At 36.7% G+C, this 17931-nt stretch overlaps 1 long non-coding RNA gene across 2 annotated transcripts in view; it reads right to left on the reverse strand.

The window, feature by feature from the left end:
- LOC141513864 (uncharacterized) overlaps positions 1 to 17931 on the reverse strand; it is a 187859-nt gene that overhangs the window by 157259 nt on the left and 12669 nt on the right. The window lies entirely within an intron of this gene.

The raw sequence follows: 17931 nt of genomic DNA on the forward strand, positions 1-17931 counted from the left end.
TATTTAAAGATGGAGCTTCCTGTGTCCAAAGTTTCTTTGAACACCTCTATATCTCTCTGCATATAGAGATATATATTAAATCTTCCAATTGGACAGCTGTCACTCAATTGGAGTGGAACTCTTGGGTTCTTTGTACTAATGGATAGCTATTTGTTATAACCTTAAATGGCAATTGTCACCCAACCTCACCCTGGTAACTGCAGAACTCTGGAGAAGGCTGTCCTGCTCAGAGACACTAACTCAGAAAGATGGTCCTTATGAAACCTACTGCCAGGTCAGAGCCAGTTGAAACTTCATTTTCCCTTTCATTAATGTTTGTCGAAGGAGTCTTCAGACTTAGAGGTGGAACACAAAAGGATTTGATATGAAGATGTGACACCTCCTCTTAAATGCCCTAACCACATTTCTGAAGTTGACGGGGATGTCGAGGAGTGAGGCTGATAAAGCCTGCTGTCCCCTCCAAGCTGACTAATCAGACATGAAGTCTTGGCAAGAGATAACCAGGTTAGAGTCGAGCCAAAATGACATCACATCAACTCAATTTCAGATCCTGTACACACCAGTGCCTATCACCACTCCAGGTTGCTAACATCCTCGACATACAAGAGGTATTCTTAGGCTGAGATGTCCCCCTTTTACCCTGTGGCTGTCACTCTGGAGTACATCAGGAGCACATCTGTCACTTAATGTAAAAGCCAGTCAGGTGGCCACCATTCTGTGTCTAGGGTCTAATTGGGACTGTACTCCTCCTCCCCACCCCTCAGAATCCTACCCTTTGCCTCCTAGTGCTCCCTTTGCATCTCTGATGGAGGCCAGGGCTGGACGTTTTCACATCCCCCATGAACCTAAGTGCAGGGGATAAACTGGGGCTTTCAATCTGGAGAGTTGTTCACATCAATAATGAATTTCAAATAATTTATTCACTTCAGGAGTAAGTGGTTGGCATACAATCCTTACCGCTGGTTTGCTGAGATAATTGATTTCCATATAGTTTAAAGATGAGGAAAAGAAACATATGACAATTGGAGCGGGTTTGGAGGCAATTGTGAATGCCATATCAGTTTAATTATAGCTCCATCTTTAGCTGACATGGGTTCTTTCCTATTGGAATTAAAATATCCAAGCAACTTGAAATGTAACAGTGATGAATTTTTCATGTTCTGCTCCCTACCTTGTATCCTAGCTCAGGGCACTGTTACAAGCACACTTCTAGCTTTTTTTTCAATAGATAGTTAACATGACATGCAAGACTGGTCTGCATGACACAGATAACTCAGGGGAATCACAACCAAGGAAATGAGATGCATTAGTATCTGGATGTGAACTGGGGATATAAGTTCTCAGAACTTCTTGTTCAATTTATAGAAACAGAATTTTCCCGCAGTGCAAAAGATTTCAAAAATAGTAATCACATTCAGAAAAAGCAATGTTCCCACTCCAGGTACTAATATCAATATGTAAAAGAAAGTCATTAACTCAATGTACTACTCAGCAGCACCTATTTTATGTCAACAAGCTAACTGAGGTGATAAAACAAAGCTATGGCAGAAATTTAATTACTGACCATTGAGATTTGGGTAGTCTTTGGATACAAGATTGATGGCCATGGTATGGAGAGTCCATTGGAAGTGGTTATTCATATAGTATGAGTATCTTTAATAGGTATTTTCCTTCCTTCTAAAAATCATAATTCCATGGTATGGTTAGGACCTTCTGCAATTCAGGTCACAACAGCTAGTGAAAATACCATGTTGATTAAGGGGCTATTGCAGAAAAACTAGGTCACTGCTATTCCTAGATCTTGATCTGGGTTGTACGGGGGGACTCACTTATATTCCTTTGAGCCCCATTAATAAGGGACTTCTCCATATTCAATCTTACCAACCATGTAGCCAAAAAACTATTTTTCATTGTATAGGATGTGATTCAATACCATTGTGTCTTTTACAAAATTGTTACACCATCTGAGCTTGTTTTCAGTCTCCACTGATCCCTATTTCCTTTTTCTTTACCCTTTTTCACTTTTGAATGGTATTTCCCCCTCTCCTTTATCAAAATCTGCTTTCAGTTTCACAGTGAAATTTATATGATTGCTGTTTCACCTGGCAAGTCTTCCCACAGGAAAAGCTCACAGATTTGGAGTAGAAAAGATCTTAGAGGTCAACTCCTACCCTTTTATGTTAAACATGAGAAATTGAGTCCCACGAAGGCTTAGTGACATGTGCAAGAACATATATAAAATATATATGTATATATGTGAGTGTGTGTGTGTGTGTGTGTGTGTGTGTGTGTGTGTGTTGCAAAGTTCCAGAACAGGGAGTGGAGTCAGCCAGCTTCCCTGACTCCAGATCCAGAGTTCATTCTCTCAGACTGACTCTAGACATGTATAAAATAAAGGAAGAGGGTAATTTGTTTCATTCTATAAGCTTTGTTGATAGAAGAGTACTAGAAATGTTTTAAAAATTGAAAAAATAATAAGGGGGGAAGGAATAAACATTTATTAGGTGTCTACTATACCAAGCACTACAGTAAGCACTAATAATAAATATTTTTCCACTTTATCTTCACGACAGCCCTGGGAGGTAAATATTGTTATTATTTCTATTTTACATTTGAGGAAACTGAAGCAAACTTAGAAATGACTTACCAAGGGTCACACAATTAGTAAGTATGTGAGGTCAGATTTTTAACTCAGGTCTTCCTCACTCCACCATGTAACATGATGGAACATCACCAATAGCCTCATAGAGTTTGGGTTTTGGTGATAATAATATCCACAATGATCATTTTGAGTTTTTCACTCATTCATTCATTTTTATTTATTGCTTTGGATAGATATGTGAATATTTTCCCTCTCCTGATGAAGACCACAACCTCTCCATATCTTAGTGGATCAGATGCTTTGATCTACAAAAACCTCTTTATATTGAGCTTTACTGAGATTATCTGGTCCTCTGATAATGTACACATTGCCTATCCCATGGTCTCTATCCTCATAACTGTCTTAACCAGTGATAGAATTTGCTTATTACCACAATCAGGCAGGCAAAACAATTAAATTGTTAAAGTAGAGAACCATCAGTCGTTGTCAGTAGCCCTAACAAGAACTGCAGTTTCCAATCCCCTCTGAAGTAATCTGAAGACAGTATATAAAACCAGGCAGATTGTAAATAAATCAAATAAAGAGGGAGACTATCTATAAGTACAATAATATTTATTTATAATAATATTTATAGTGACAAAGAATTGGAAACTAAGAGAATACCCATTGAAAGGGTAATGGTTGAACAAATTAAAGTGTTTATCATGTAATGAAATACTATCATTCCACCAAAAAAATGACCAAAAGAGTAGTCTCAGAAAAACCTGGGAAGATTTGTTTGAACTGATGAAAAATGAAGTGAGCAAGAGAACAAGTTATTAAAAAAAAACATAGTAAAGTTAGGCAATGTTGGAAGGTTAAAAAATTCTAATCAAGACAATGACCAGTCATAATTCCAGAGGACTAGTGATGCGGTGTGCTTCCCATCTCCTGACAGTGATGTTATGGATAGAGTGAAGGATGACTTTTGAACAAACCTCATATGGAAATATGTTTTTCTTTGATTTTGTGTGTATATATATATATATATATATATATGTTATAAGATTTTCATTTTTCTCTTCTTTTTACTTTTTCAATATAGGGCAAAGAGGATATGAGGGAGTGGAAAAATACTTATTAATTTGAAAATAAAACATTTTTTTAAAGTAGGGAGAGTCTTGGTCTCTGGACTGGAGTTTGCAAACTGTTCCAATATTTTGTGGCTATAAAGATGATTGTTTTGTAAGGAAAAGCACGAAAGCTTGCCTTTTGTGGACAAGCAGTGTAGTAATAAGGAATCTGAAGAACAACTGTGTGATTCTCCCTGTGTATCTGTTTACATGTTCTTAGACGTAAAGAACACCAAAAGGTTAGGTAGGAATTGTTTATCATCAGCATCAGCATCACTATCATGATTGAAAATTTGCAGTTTACTTTATGTGCATTATTTTGATCTTTGCAATGACCCTGGGAGATAAGGATTCCAGGCATTAGAATCTTCATTTTAACTGATGAGGAAACTGAAAATCAGGCTGAATGATCTGACCTGAAGCATTAGAAAAGCATCTGGAATTATCCTCAGTCTCACTGATGTTTTTTTCTTGGAAGAAGCCTCAATGACACGATTCTAAGTTCCATGAACTGGCCTCTTAGAGATGGGCCAACCCATCTCAGAAGCCCCAAAAGATGGAGACTGACTAAAGCTTTTATTATAACAAAAGAAGATGCATAATTCCTTACTACAGCAGAAGAAAACAGAACTATAGCTCAACATTTAACTATACTGGCATGAAAGATGCCTTCAGTTGAGGTTTGAGGAAAAAGTCTAGGTTCTGGATAAGCAGCATATGGTGACTGTTGGGAAGGCCACTGTAATGGATGGAAAAGAGAATAGTATAAGGGAAGTAGAGAAGGAATTTGCCCTTATGGGTGCCATCAGCTTCCTATTTTAAGGAATTATTCTTATCACTATGTGTTCAATTCCATCATTTCTATCTACTGGAGGACTGCAAGTTCTGTGAATATCTTCTCAGGCTGGATTTAGAGTCAGAAAACGGGTTTGGATCCTGACCCTTTCATTTCCTCCAAGGCAAAACCCTGGTAGTGACTCTTCAGACCATTTGTGTAAGGAGATGGGACATGATCCCTGCATTTTGCCCTTAGACTACTCTATTTGGAAGAGCTCATATCTTTTTCAAACTGATTTCTATTATATGGAATCTACTAGAGAATTTTATCATGGTTAGGTCATAGAGTCAGATAGGTTGGTATCAAGGTACCCACTCTTGGATCTACTTCTTAGTTGCTATGTGACTTTAAAGTCAATTAATTAAAACCCCTCCTTGGGACTATTTCTCTATACAAGAGAATAATTTCCTTCCATTCTTTATGATAGAAGTACTAGTGAAAGAGAAATGTTCCTGGATAGGAAGGTAAATACTAGATATTATTGGTTATAATAAACTCTAGGCTCCTTTAGGCACATTGTAAGGCATTACCTCTTTAGCAGATACACCATGATATTTCTCCCTAGTAGTAACACTGACTCTAATCCTTTGAGGTAAAATATGATCATCAAGGACCCTTTGTACTGTGTGACCTGGGGGAATTGATTTACATCTCTAGGTCTCAGTTTTCTCATCTATAAAATGAGAATTAATTAAAAAATCTTCAAGACTCTTTCTGAAGGCAACTGGATGATACAGTAGATAGAGTGTGGCTCTAGAGTCAGAAAAACCTGAGTTCAAATCCAAACTAAGACACTTACTAGCTGTGTGACCCTGGGCAAACCATTTAACCCTATTTACCACAGGTTTTTCTTCTGTTAAAATGATCTGGAGAAGGAAATGGCAAATCACCCAAGTATCTTTGCCAAGAAAAGCCCTTAAATGGGGTCATGAAGAATAACATATTACTGAAAGAACTGAGCAACAAGATCCCTTCTACCTTGAAGTTTCTATGATTCCACATAAGCCCAACAAGACAACATCTAAGCCCTCAGGGTAAAGAACAATTTGGATTTTTAATGAATGTTTGTTTATATATACATATATATATAAATATAATATATGCTACATATAATATATGCTTACATATTCTAATGCTACATATATAAATATACTATAAACACAAATAATATATTATACATGACACAAATAATTGTAATATAATTATATCAGATATAATTTTATTATATATTATGCATAATATAATATCAAATGATAATGATGCTTGTCCTTCATTCTTGAAGAAGACCATGACATCAGAGAGGTGATGCCATGGCATACACTTGAATTGGATTTGAGTGAGGGGGTGCTGTGCTTAGTCATTAGTCTTACTTTCTCCTCTGGAGTTATCTGGTCCAGTTATCAGATATGAATCAAGACAACTGGAAATAGACCTGGATGCAAGGAAATCAGGGTTAAGTGATTTGCCTAAGGTCATACAGCTAATAAGTGTCTAGGGTCAGATTTGAATGCAAGTCCTCCTGACTTCAGGGTCAGTACTTTATCTACTATACCATCTAGCTGCCCTTTAATAATATATAATACTATCACTGATCTGTAGCCACTGATATATATATATATATATACATATATATATATATATCCATAACATATATATTCATATTTATTATAAATATCCCTAAGTCATTATTTGTGGGTTTTTATCCTTTGGTACCCCAGTCAGAGACTGATTCTTGGATCAGAGGGACCGTATCTATGTCTTAATTGTATAATTCAGATATGTGATTGAAGGGTAGTGTGAATCCAGTGGATAGAGGGTTGGATTTAGAGTCAGAAAATGGTTTTGTATCCTGACCCTTTCATTTCCTCCCTGAGTGACCTTTCTCCCCTGAGGGATCACTTTCCTCAAATGGAGAAGTTGGTTCTCTGATTTTTCTTCTAGCTGTAGATCTAGGATCCTATGGTCTCAAAATCTAAAACAGTGGTTTCCAAAGTGTGGTTTGAGGATCACTGGGAATCCCTGAGACCCTTTAGGAGATATGTGAAATGAGAATTATTTTTTATAACTAAGATATTTTCATTTCTAATGTGATAAATATTGAAAATTATAACCTATAATAAACAAAAGCTCTTTGGGAATTCTCAATAATTTTTAAGTATGTAAAGGTGTTCTGAGATCAAGAAAACTGAATATCATTGCTTTAAAACATAGACTGTAATTTGGTTGAAGATGTCTCAGCAGAATAATAACTTGCATTTGCATTTGGTCAGAATGTACTTGGGCTTGAGCCAAAGCTGAAGGGAGGAGGGTGCCTAAGGCAAACAAACCAAAGCACACAAAAACCAATGGGAATACTTCTAGTAGGCTTAAGGAAGCTGTAGGATATTATCAACCATGATTCTGAGGTTGTGTGGAGTCGTCAGAAAAGGACTGGACTTGGAATCAGGAAGATCAGTGTTCAAATCCCACCTTATGAACTTACTAGCTATGTGAACTTAGACAACTAACTTCTCTGTACTCAGTTGCTTATATGTTAAACAAAGGGTGTGAATTCAATAGCTTCTAAGGTCCCTCTTAGTTCTAAGTCCAGTTTGCTGTAACATTTACAAGAAATGGTAGATAACAAATCATCTATGAAATATAAATAGAAGAAAAAAGGAATATAGTGAATAGAACACTGCACTTGGAGATAGAACATGAATTCAAATCTCATCTCAGACATTTAATAACTGTGAAACCTGAGAAAGTCACATGACCTTTCTATGCCTTTGGTTCTTCATCTATGAAATAAGGGAAATTGAGCCAGATGGCTTTTACAATCCCTTCTAACTTTAAATCTATGATTCTGAATCAAGATATCACCCTCCTAATGCCATTGGTTCTCTTTGAGAATGCAAGACAAATGATAACATTCAATTAATTCTTTATGTCAATAACTGCTTCCTGTATCAAGCTTATACTGACCCCCCCACTTGATAATATCTTCACCTCCCCTGTATTGATGAGATATATGTAGTTGCTTGCTTGTATATGTATTTTTCCTCCTAGAAGAAGGAAATCTCGAGGGACAGTTTCATTTTTGTCCTTGAGTCCCCTAGAACAGTGGTTGGCACTCAGTAAGTACTTGATGCATGAGCAAGATCTAAAAGAAGACTGGCAGAGAGTATTCACAAAGAGCCTTCAGAATTGAAATTGAGAACATTGACAAGAGAAGAAGCTGGCTTTGGTGGTATCAGACAAGTCAATGCTAAACTAGCTGGTTGACAGCTCTAATAAAGACGTAGAACCTAGTTTTTTCTAGGATTACTAGTAAAAGGCAGCAGTATTCATCTGGGACTTGAAGGAGTTGGACCCTGTGAAAGGGTCAATAAGTGATTGTCTTTCATCTATCTTGGTTTCTTGGAAAACCAAGTCATACTCATCTTGCTCCCTCTGTTCCTGCCCTCTCAGTGGGGTTTGGTGACAGTATACTTGTATAACACGTGTCAAGATGCCAGCCTTAGTTTGTATTTTTACAGTCCACTAATTAGACCATTTTAACTAATTTGTTTGCATTTTGTATGAGCAAGTTGGGCTTTTGGATTGACTAATGTAATTGCAGCTGGTTACTGCCAAATGCAAATTACTCTGTCTAGTGTGGACTAGAGAGAAAAGCAAATATTTAATAGACATCAATACCCTTGTAGCTTTTTACTGTGTTTTCCCTCTGTGTAAAGTTGAAATCATTTCTACTGTATTTTATTGCACATCAACACTAAATCATTTTTAATCATTAAAAAATAATTAGCCCTCCATTTTGTTCTGTCTTGGAGAGTTAAGTGAGATTTGCCTTGATATTTGGGGAAACGTTCTTCATTCCAGCTACTACCCTTCATTAAAAAACAAACAACAGAAACAGCAACAACAAAAGCAGGATTTTACCAACTAACCAGAAGCCTTTTTACTTTGGTCTGGGGCTATTATTTTTCTTTATTCTACCATTACTCAGGATGTGGACATCACACAAACATCTTATTCTGTGCCCTGATGTTCTAGGGATAGAGGAACCTAACTTTTCTCTCTTTCACCTCATCCCATAGGTACAGTGACCATATTTTCCTACCCAAAATGAGGATACAGGGTATGACAAAGGATTTTTAAAAATTAACCAACTCGTTTCTGTCATTGTGTATACTTTTGCATATATGTTGTATATAGGTTTTTGCAAGGCAAATGGAGTTAAGTGGCTTGCCCAAGACCACACAGCTAGGTAATTATTAAGTGTCTGAGACCAGATTTAAACCCAGGTACTCCTTACTCTAAGGCTGGTACTTTATCCACTACACCACCTAGCTGCCCCATATATGTTATATATACAACATTGTACTTCAAAGATGCTAGAAATATAATCAAAGGTCTGGGATTCAATTCTTGATTTGGCTGCTTGGTTGGTCCCTGTCCTTCATTATTGAAAAAGACCAAAATGACATCACTATGTTTGAGACACATTACAGTGTGCCTGACTGTGGCTGATCAGACCATTATGAACTTAGAATGCTCTAAGGTCAGGCACAAATAGTCCATGTGAGCACTTGAGGGAGGTACTATAAACTTATATATGTCACATTTGCTTTGAGCTGCTTCAATTCTGCCCTTCTCATAAGGCATAGTACCCTCACTGATGAGGGCATGCCATGCTGGATGGTTCTGTGCTAAGGTCTCCCATGCTGCACAATCAATTCCAAAGTTCTTAAGAGAGACCTTCAGGGCGTCCCAGTGTCCCTTCTTCTGACCTACTTTTGAGCACCTGCCCTGTGTAAGTTCTCCATAGAATAGTCTTTGTGGCAAACCTACTTCTGGCATTCTAACAGCATGATCAGCTTATTGCACTCTCTATAGTAATGTTGAAATGCTAGGCAGTTTAGCTCAAGAGAGGATCTCAGTATCTGGTAAGTTCTACTGCCAGGTGATCTTCAGAATCTTCCTAAGATAATTTAGATGGAAGTGATTCAGTTTCCTGACATTGTGCTGGTAGACTAACCAGGTTGCACAAGCATATAGTAATGAGGTCAGCACAACAGCTCTGTAGATCTTCAGTTTGGTTGTTAATCTAAAACCTCTTCTCTCCCACATGTTCTTTCATAACCTCTCAAATACCGAGTTAGCTCTGGCAATACATGTGTCAATCTTATTGTCAATGTATACCTCCCTGGAAAGAACACTGCCAAGATAAGTGAACTTGTCCACAGTATTCAAAAATTCTCCATTTGCTGTAATTGATGGTTCCACCTTTGGATGGTGTGGTGCTGGCTGATGGAGCACCTGAGTTTTCTTGAAGTTGATTGTTAGGCCAAAATACAAGCAAAATACAAGAGAAATGATCCAAACTTTGTTGCATCTCAGCTTCAGAGGCTGTATTTAGTGCACAATCATCTGCAAACAGAAGATCATGTACTAACACTCTCTACTTTGATCTTGGATTGTAGTCTTTTCAAGTTGATAAATCTGCCATTAGTTCAGTAGCTGACCTTGATGTCATTTTCATCTCAGTGAAGGCTTTTGATAACATGACTGAAAATATCATGCTAAAAAGCATGGGAGCAAGGACACATCCTTGCTTTTCTCCATTGGTGACTGGAGAATCTTGAGAGCATCATCCACTATCCAGAACCCGGGCATGTATGCCATCATGAAATTGATGTACAGTACTAATGAACTTCTCTGGGCAACCAAATTTTGACATAATTTTCCATAAACTTTCATGACTGATGATATCAAAGGCCTTGGTCAGATCTACAAATGTTGTATAAATACCTGTTCTTGGCATTTTTTCCTGTAGTTGTTGGGCAGCAAACACCATATCAACTGTTCCTTGAACATTTTTGAAGCCACACTGGTTCTCATGGAGGTGACCATCTTTCAGGGGAAGGATCAGCCTATTGATAAAGACTTGAGCAAGAATCTTATCAACAGTGACTAAAAGAGAAATACCCCTGTGATTGTTACAGGGAAATCTATTCCCTTTACCTTTATAGAGATGGACAATGGAGACATCCTTGAATTCTTGAAGGATAACCTATTCATGTCACTTATAACTTGCAAAATTTCAGTCAGCTTTTGGATGAGCAATTGGACCCACCCCCTTGTGGAAATCAGCTGGTTGCCCACAACTCATTTAACTTCTTTGAGTCTCTCCCCTCCTCTATAGAATGGTGGGAGGATTCTGGGTTTTTGGATTTGGGGGTGTGTGTGAAAATAAATATAGGTCTATGTTCCTATCAGTTTTATTTTAGTTTTAGATCCAAATTCTCTCCTTCCAACCACCCTTCCCTGCATCATAAATAACAAATTTAAAAAATTAAAAAAACAAATAACAAATTATAATTTATAGAATAAATAAAACAGAAATCACCCCCTTACAAATATGAAGTCATGCAAAACATATGTCAACAATGACCATATTCTGAGAATGAGGGCAGGGGAAGGCAAGGAAAATAAAGAAAAAAATTCACTTCAATATATATTCTGAATCCATTAGTTCTGTCTCTGAAAATGGAGAGTATTTTTTAATCATGATTCTTTTGAGAGTTACCAATAATTTTCACAATTGATTATCTTTAAAATATTGCTGCTATTGTGTAAATTGTTCTTCTGATTCTGCTCACTTCATTTTACATCAGTTCATATATCTTGCCAGGTTTTTCTGAAACCATCTCTTTCATTGTTCCTTATGACATAGTAGTGTTCCATATAATATAAGCTGTTCAGCCATTCCCCTACTGATGGACTTTCCCTCAGTTCCCCTTGTCTGCCAACACAAAAAGAGCTACCGTAAATAGTTTTGCACACATGAGTCCTTTTCTTCATTCTTTTATCTCTTTGGGGTAATAGAACTAGTGGTTTTGACGGTTCATAGGTTATACACTGTTTAAAACATTTTGGAGCATAGTTCCAAATTGCTCTTCAGAATGATTGTTCCAGTTTTAGCTCCATCAATAGAGCTTTAAAGTCCTGCTTTTCCCACATTCCCTTCAACTTTTGTCACTTTCCTTTCCTATCATCTTAAATAATCTGATGGTGGGAGATGGTACCTTAGAGGTTTTTAAATTTGCATTTCTCTAATTATTACTGATTTGGCATATTGTTACATAATTATTGTTGCCTTGATTACTTCTTTTGAAAGTTTCCTGTTCATACTGCTCATATCCTTTGACCATTTATCAATTGGTGAGTCTTAATCATATATATATATATATATACACATATGTATATATATATAGTTCTGTTTCCTATATATCTGAAAAATTAGACCTTTATAAGAGTTACTGTAAAGATTGCCCTTTCAGTTTCCTGCTTTTTAATTTTAGCTTTATTGATTTTGCTTAAAAGTTTAACTTTAATAATTTAAAATTTTAAATTAAACTATTTTTTAATCATTGAAATTATCCATTTTATCTACTGTAAATTTCTCTTCCTCCTTGATCATGAACTCTTCATAGGTAATTCCTTCCATTACCCACAAATTTGTTTATGATATCTCCCTTTTATAACTAAACCATATACCCATATAATATGAGATGTTGGACTGTTCTAATTACTTTCAGACTACTTAAAAGTTTTTGTCAAATTGTGAATTCTTGCCTCAGTCGCTGGGCTCTTCGAATTTTTCAAAACTAGATTATTGTACTCATTTGTTTCTGCCTTTTATATACACAATTTGTTCCATGTATCAACCATTATATTCTTACCAGGTACAAATTTTTATGGTAAGAACTTTGTAGTGGAATTTGAGATACTACTCCTTTCTTTGCATTTTTTAAAAATTAATTCTGGGTGGCTAGGTGGCGCAGTGGATAGAGCACTGGCCCTGGAGTCAGGAGTACCTGAGTTCAAATCCGGCCTCAGACACTTAATAATTTCTTAGCTGTGTGGCCTTGGGCAAGCCACTTAACCCTATTGCCTTGCAAAAAAAAAAAAAGGCTAACCAAAAAAAAATTGATTCCCCTGATATCTTGACTTTTTGTTCCTCCAAATGAATTTTATTATTCCATATAGAGTTAACAAAACACTTTATTGAAAATAATTTTTAAAATTACATGAATAATTTCAGGTTCACTTTAGAAACCTTTGAAGTCTATGCACAGGCACTCCATATAAGAACTCTCGATGGTCTTGTGGCAGCCCATCAATTTTACTCTATGACAACAATAACTGAGATATTTCAGCAGTTTAATACAGCCTAAGGGAGACAGATTTAGGGTGAAGGTACAGGACTTTACAACCAGAATTTGGTAGGAGAATTGACCCATCACTCTAACATGGGCCACCCACTCACATTGTTTATATTATCACATATATACATACTGGTTGGCATGTAGTTAAAGATGCTGTTGTTACAGGGTAGAGTTGAATGTTGATGAATAATCTCTATTTCCCAGCCTCATCTCTCTAACTTTTGGGACTCATACAGGTTTTTATTGAAATTTATTTGATTTATGCCAGAAGTCTAGCCTCAGTAGATTCCACAACTGACTCTACAACTCTGTCTGAAATTACTCAGAGAATCTGCATTGCTTTAATTCAAGGGAGTGATGATGTTGTATAATACCTCTTTCACTGTTCATTTTGCCTCTGGAGATGTAAAGATGCCAGCAGTGATGGAGATATAACTAGGCAGATTCCTGATATCCAAGAAGTGAGATTTATGTCCTGGTCCAATAGAATGAGGGTTTCTGGAAAAGCCTGGCCTTGAGGTATTCTTGTTTACATTATCTAAAACAAAGCTAGACAAATTAAATAACATTCTGATTCTGAAAATACTTGCTGCCACCTTCCCCAACGTAATTCCCAGGGAATAGCAGTAGACGTAGATATTTGACCTTTGTGATAGAGAGAACTGCTGGTTCTGGGTTCTGGGAAAGCACTAATTTTTGGAACTTGGAACTAATTCTTGAACTTCACAAGGACTCCACAAAAAGAGAAAGAGACTTCAAGGGTCCAGAGTTAATAGGAAACCTTTTGTAACACATTTTGTATATTTGTAACTCATTTTGTAACTCATTTTCATTCCCCTTTCATTTTAAGCTTTGAGAGTGTAACTCTCATTTTCATTCCTCTTTGTAACTCATTTTTGTTCCCCTTTAATTTTAAGCCTACTTCGTGTGTGTGTGTGTGTGTGTGTGTGTGTGTGTGTGTGTGTGTGTCTGTGTGTCTGTGCAATGTGAGAATGGGTTGTGAATTTGAGAAAGGACAAAAATAACTCAAGTCAGTAGGTTGGACCAAATATAAGATGAAATTGAGTAGGGAGGAAAGGAAAGTCTTACACTTAAGTTAAAATAATAAACTTCACAGGTCCAGCATGCAGAAGGCCTGGTTAAACAGTATGAAAGGAAGCTGAGTGCTTAGTGGACTGCTACATCAATTTTATTCAACAGGGTGATATTGCCATCGAAAAAAATTTCATGTGATTTTTTGAATTTAGGAGAGACATTGATAATCTAAGTCATTCAGAGGAGTTTATCCAGAATAATAAAACGCCTTCAAGTTGTATCAATTGGAGGAACTTGGAATGTTCAACATGGAGAAGAGAAAACTTGAGGAAGTTGTAATTACTGTCTTCAAATATTTGAAGTACTGTTATGGAGAAGAGGGATTAGATAAGTTTTCCTTGGTTCCAGAGAGCAGAACTAAAAACAATACATGAAAGTTAGAAGGAGAAAACAAAAAGCAAATTTAAGCTATGAGAGGGAAAACTTCCTGAAAATTAGAACTATCTAAAGTTGGATGATCTACCTCTGGGGAAGTGGATTCATTTTCACTAGGGGATTCTTTATGTAAAGACAATTTACCCTCATCTAATGAGCTATGGATGTATTCTACAGATTTGAATTAGATAAGATGGACTTTAAGGTCCTTTGAACTATGAATCTGTGATTCTGTGACAGAAGCTTTTTTCTCATGGACATAATCCTAGAAAATAAATCTCAAGTGGTATCAATTGAAGAATGGAACTCTGTTCTCACAAGGTGTCTACTATCAAATCCACCCCTAAATCTAGAACACTCTCAAGGAAGGGATTTTTACAGAAATCTTCTTCCTCCCATATCTCCCACATCTGGGCTCTGAAACAGTTAAATAAATGGAAGAATATGTTGAATTTATGAGAGTGACTAAAAAAGCAAGCTTGCATTAATTATTACATGCAGACTGTAATTACAGATTTAAATGAAGGCTGTTTTATTTGTCACAGATGAGAAAACTGAATGCCAGGCATCACTGCAATTCCTTGGTGTCTGGAAGACTCCCTCCACCCCCCCCCCCTTTGCCCTCATCCCCACTCCCAACTCCTCTCACATTAGAAGCAGAGACCCCAGTAGCTCCTTTTCTTCCCCAACCCCATTCACCATTGCCTTACACTCAATGTGCAGATCTGCTCTGGGGTCAGACATTGAAGATGTATTCATTATCTTTCCCCAGTTAAAACCTATGCCAAAGAGTTATAAAATTCGATTAGAGAATGCATTCTTAATCTTTTATTGTCATCCACTCCTTTGATGACAATCTGGTGAAACCTATAGGCCTCTTCTTGGAAGGTTTGTAAAAGCATAAGATAAAATTTTTGTTGATGTTGTGCAGTTGTATTCAACTCTTTGTGAACCCATTTGGAGTTTTTTTTTTTAGATTTTTGCGAGGCAATGGGGTTAAGTGGCTTGCCCAAGGCCACACAGCTAGGTAAATATTAAGTGTCTGAGGTCAGATTTGAACCCAGGTACTCCTGACTCCAAGGCCAGTGCTCTATGCACTGCGCCACTCTATCCACTGCGCCACCTACTTGCCCCTATTTGGAGTTTTCTTGGTAAAGATATTGGAGTAGCTTGTCATTTTCTCCTCTAGCTCATTTTATAGATGAGAAAAATTGAGATAAACATGGTTAAGTGCCTTGCCAGGAGCCAGATTTGTACCCACCAAGATGAAACTTCTTGAGTCCAGATGAAACACATAGAATTACAAAAGAAACCAATGATATTGAAAGACAATTATCAAAATAAAATTTAGAAAAACAAGTCAAGGTTAAGAATAGAACATTTTGAAACATAACATTTGAATAGGTAATAATGAAAACATTCCATTTAACTGATATGTTTCAGACTTCAAACAACATTCAGCCAAATAGGTAAATAAGAAGGAAGGTACCTCCTTTAAAATTCACCCCATCAGGTACAGTTTGGTAGCATAGTAGATACAGCACTGCCCTGGCGTTAGTATGATCTGAGTTCAAATTTGACTTCAGACATTTGATGCTTACTATCTGTGTGGCCCTGGACAAGTCACTTAACCCCAATTGCCTTGCAAAAAAAAAAAACCCAAACCATAGAATTTACTGTACTAACAGGTACAAAACCATAAGGCCCTTACTTTGCAAATCTCTACCTTCTTCTGACATGTGTAGACAACTTGGACCTTTTGTAATTAAAATTCATTTCTACTAGAACCTAAGTCAAAATTGTATATAGACAGATTCAGATTTAGCTAATCCATGTAGATCTCAGAGACTCTAAGGAGTACAAAGGAGGAAAGACCTCTCTAGCTGGTTCTAGTTAATACAAAGCATAAACAACTCTGAAAGCACTTTCCCCAAAGGCAAGATCTACACTACATAAAGAGAAATGAACATTTAAGAAAACAAAATTGTGTTTCAAATCTGACCTGATTAATTTTCTGCTCAAGAATTAAGTGAATTCTTTATCTCTCAAATAACCAGTTAGTACTACAAAGACCCAGAATTCGGTATTTCTTTGAATTGCTGTGGAACCAAAAGACCGAAGAGGTATATTAAGCACCTACCATTTATGCTGCCAATTAAAAATACAAGCAAAACACAAGACAGTCCCTGTCCCCAGGGAGTTTATAATCCAACAATGGAAGACAACTTATCAAAGAGGAGACTGCAAGGGAAGAAGGCGAAGAAGTTCAGAGAGTCTCAAAGGAAATGAAGCTTGGCTAGCCTGGGTCCATTTCCAAACAATGTTCCTGTTAGAAATTCACCAATAGGAAAAGGTATTGGCATGGTGGAGGGATGTCCAGTTAAATGGAGATGCTAAGGAATAAAGTGCTAGATGAGGAGACAATATTACTGCCACTTTTATAGTAATAATCAGTATCATAATAATTACTTTTTCATCATCATTATAATCAACCCCATTACTACTGCCATCATCATCAGTAGGAGCACCTTCAGCCATCTCAGTCTCATCATGACTATCACTTTCACCACCCTTATCAGCATCAATATCATCACCATCTCCATTAGTATCACCAATTCTACAAACAATACTGTAATAATCAGTGCCACTCTTATCAGCAACATTACCAGCATCCCCAACTTCATATACATCACCATTTCTCTCATAAGTATCACCCTCCCACATATACACTCCTGTTATTATTGCTGTTAACTGAATCTGGTTCAACTATACATCAAAGAAAGATTTGCTGGTTAATCCATCATTCAGGACATTTAAAAGTAAATTGGCTTTGCTCTTTCAGCTTTGGAATGATCCTAGTCTTTACTTAGGACAGGGTCTGGTACTGCCACAACAATCACAGGTGGGATTCAAGTCAATAAATCTAGGAGCTTTTTGGATGTGAATTAAATGCTTGACCAAACATAACAGATGAATGATGGTATAAATATGAAAATGACCCTTGGCAAAAAAAAGGTTTCTCACCCTTGACCTAGGGTTAGTTATGTGTAGACTAATAGAAAGAGTGGACAAATGACCACACAATATGTTTGAAAGGGACAAAGTTCTCCATATCCAAAATATCTCCTGGATAAGCTTCTACTTGTGCCAGATATCCCCATCTGGTAGAGTTATTCTAGCAAGGATGTTTAGGGAAAGAGAGATAGGACTATTAAGTTTTTAATAGGTAAAAGGAAATTAGGAAATGTATAGCATAACACATGACTGGAGGAGAGCTGATGTACTTGGGAGGAGTGGTGCAGTAGGGACCTATAGAAATATAGAGAATGGTTACATGAAGGCCTAGGGTCATAGCAGTGGGATCACTCAAAAAGAAAATACTCCTGAAAAAAAGAAATGAGATAATTGCCAAAGATAAACTTAACTGACTTTCCATTTTTTTTTCTTTTTCTGTTTTGTGGTGGGCAGGTCAACACCTTTTAGATAAAGTCAATTGAATATCATTCATAGTCTGAGAGACTTAGAGTTTGAATAAGTCAATCAATTGAGAAACATTTACTGTGTATCTACTATGTAGGCTGGGTGTTCTAGGGGATACAAGAGAAAGCACTTTGTCTTGTCTTGTTTTTTTAATAGAATTTTATTTTTTCAATTACATGTAAATACAATTTTTCAACATTCATTTAAAAAATTGAG

Source organism: Macrotis lagotis, chromosome 1, assembly GCF_037893015.1.
Source record: "Macrotis lagotis isolate mMagLag1 chromosome 1, bilby.v1.9.chrom.fasta, whole genome shotgun sequence".
NCBI classification, from domain to species: Eukaryota; Metazoa; Chordata; class Mammalia; order Peramelemorphia; family Peramelidae; genus Macrotis; species Macrotis lagotis.